Raw genomic sequence first — 2,312 nt, forward strand, 5'->3', positions numbered from 1 at the left:
AAAAAAAAAGGTAAAGGCATCCACAACTAACCAAACAGAACACTCTAAAGATAAAGCATTGAGAAGCCAATATTAACAGTTCACGGCAGTAAGACTGACAGCGCCAAGAAAACCTGATGATGTTGACAGTTCTTCTGTGCTTGCTGATGAAACGATTGCTTATTTATGATAAAGTTTGCTAAAAGCAATAGATGAACTCAATGGTTATCAAATGGACAATGAATACAAGCAGAAGATCACAAATCTAATGATAGCACCTTCGATTAATCACATGATAAACAGTAGCTTATTAGCTGGAACATTAGTCAAAAACAGAGGAAAAGATTTGCTTTGCTGCAAGAATTAAATAACTTACCACAGAACAACTTGCTCTATGGACTGATCATCAATCGGCATTACAAACTACTGATGTTTTTATGGATTATTGATATACCTAGCAAGATGTGACAAACATACGAATTAGAACATCATATACAAATATTGTTATCGCTGCAGAGCAAGTATTTAACATGAGTTAAAACTATTTCTGTGTATTTAAAGATATTACATAATTCTTTACAGTCTGCATATGTAAAATTAGATTTGCATCTGCTTAAGCTATAAATACATTCTCACTACTTTAATACCCTTTTTGGTATCTCAACCTAACAACTTTTCATGAAATTGTCCAGTGCTCATTAAAAACCAAAGTAAAGCACAACACATCACAGCTCAAAGCCCTGATACATTACATCCTGAAGGAACCATGGTAACAGGGGCAGGACTCGGTTTAGAAATGAGCATTGTCACTAAGATGATTCAGCCTGCTGGTGGCTGCAATCCATTAAGCAGAGGTAAAGTGAAGTTTGTGCCTAATACCGAGCATGGTTATGTCACCTACAATCAAAAGATACTGAGCTATCAGAGAGGGGAACCTCTGCCCTGCTCCTTAACTGCTGCCTCCCCCCGCGAGGGGCTCAGCTACCTGTATGCCGAGGAGCCGAGGCCCAGCTTTGACGACATGGCCTGGCTGCATGATCACGGCCCGGGCTTCTGAGGGAACCGCCAAACTGTGAGGCAGCGCTGTGTCTGTAGAAAGGTAAGAGCTGTTAAATCACAGACAAAGGTAGGATTGTTGAGATGAGGGCTGTTAGCAGCTCAAGAATTCAAGAGAGAAAAACACCAACATGGAAAATTATGAAATCTTAAAAGAAAAAGTTATGAAATCCTAAAAGGTTATCTTCAATTGGTTGGCAGTGTAACCCATGTCAACAGATTCAGTAGCTGATGACAACTTATCAAAGCTGAGGTAGGAGTGGAGGCCCACACTCCTGTCTGGCCAGCAGACCTCAGGTCTCTTATCAGGGGGTGGAGAGCACACTAATGCCTAGTCTACCAACTTGTTAAAACCTTGTTATTTTTTCACAGAATCACAGAACGGTTGAGGTTGGAATGGACTTCTGGAGATCATCTAGTCCAACCCCTCTACTCAAGCAGGGTCACCTAGAGCATGTTGCCCAAGATTGTGTCCAGACGGCTTTTGAATACCTCCAAGGATGGAGACTCCACAACCTCTCTGGGCAACCTGTTCCAGTGCTAGGCATCCTCACAGTAAACAAGTTTTTCCTCACGTTAAGACAGAGCTTCCTGTGTTTCAGTTTGTGCCCGTTGCCTCTCGTCCTATCGCTGAGCACCACTCAGAAGAATCTGGCCTCATCCTCTCTACACCCTCCCTTCAGATACTTAAACATATTGATAAGATCCCCCCTTAGCCTTCTCTTCTCCAGGCTGAAGAGTCCCAGCTCTCTCAGCCTTTCCTCATGAGAGATGCTCCAGTCCCTTTTGTTAGCCTGCAAATAATTGTTTTACATTTTCAAGCTGCATACTTCCTGCTTGTAGTGTTTCTTTGTACAGAGCTAAAGATGCCCAAAGTGACCCAGAGAAGGACAGTAAGGAACGACCAGATGCCTCTGCTAAAACAAGCAAACAGCAAATTACTGAAGAGCATTGACACTTCGCCACATTCCTTTGGCTTATGACTATACACAATCTTCAAGGAAAGAGGCTCTTAGGACTGTTAAAACTGTCTGCCCTTTGCACCACATCAAGGAAAACCTGTGAAACCTGTGAAACCTTTTTCTGTGAAAAAAAAGCTCTAAGGGAAAGTTTAAATTCTGCACGAGGCGTCAGAAGGGAAAACCGTCACCTTCAAGAGCCCATTCAGCTCTGGAGCACCTTCCCCGCTGCCGCAGGGCGCCCGAGCACAACTACTGAGCCCCGGGGGGCAGCCTGGCCCCCACGCAGGCCCGGGGCCGCCCTGCCCCGGCCCCGGC

General features: G+C 44.1%; 1 protein-coding gene across 3 annotated transcripts in view; it reads right to left on the bottom strand.

Moving 5' to 3' along the window:
* Positions 1 to 2,289, bottom strand: part of NDE1 (nudE neurodevelopment protein 1) — a 21,923-nt gene extending 19,634 nt beyond the window's left edge. For 2 of the 3 annotated variants that reach the window (XM_026076671.1, XM_026076669.1), the window contains exons 1-3: positions 2,186 to 2,289; positions 965 to 1,068; positions 356 to 433 (exon numbers count right to left, since the gene is read on the bottom strand). The gene's annotated coding sequence lies outside the window, so the exon portion shown is untranslated. Of the gene's footprint in view, positions 1 to 355; positions 434 to 964; positions 1,137 to 2,185 lie in introns of those variants that run through there. The other variant, XM_026076670.1, reaches the window with a different exon arrangement.
* Positions 2,290 to 2,312: the final 23 nt, after the last annotated feature.

Source organism: Apteryx rowi, unplaced genomic scaffold (assembly GCF_003343035.1).
Source record: "Apteryx rowi isolate R43461 unplaced genomic scaffold, aptRow1 scaffold_436, whole genome shotgun sequence".
NCBI lineage: Eukaryota > Metazoa > Chordata > Aves > Apterygiformes > Apterygidae > Apteryx > Apteryx rowi.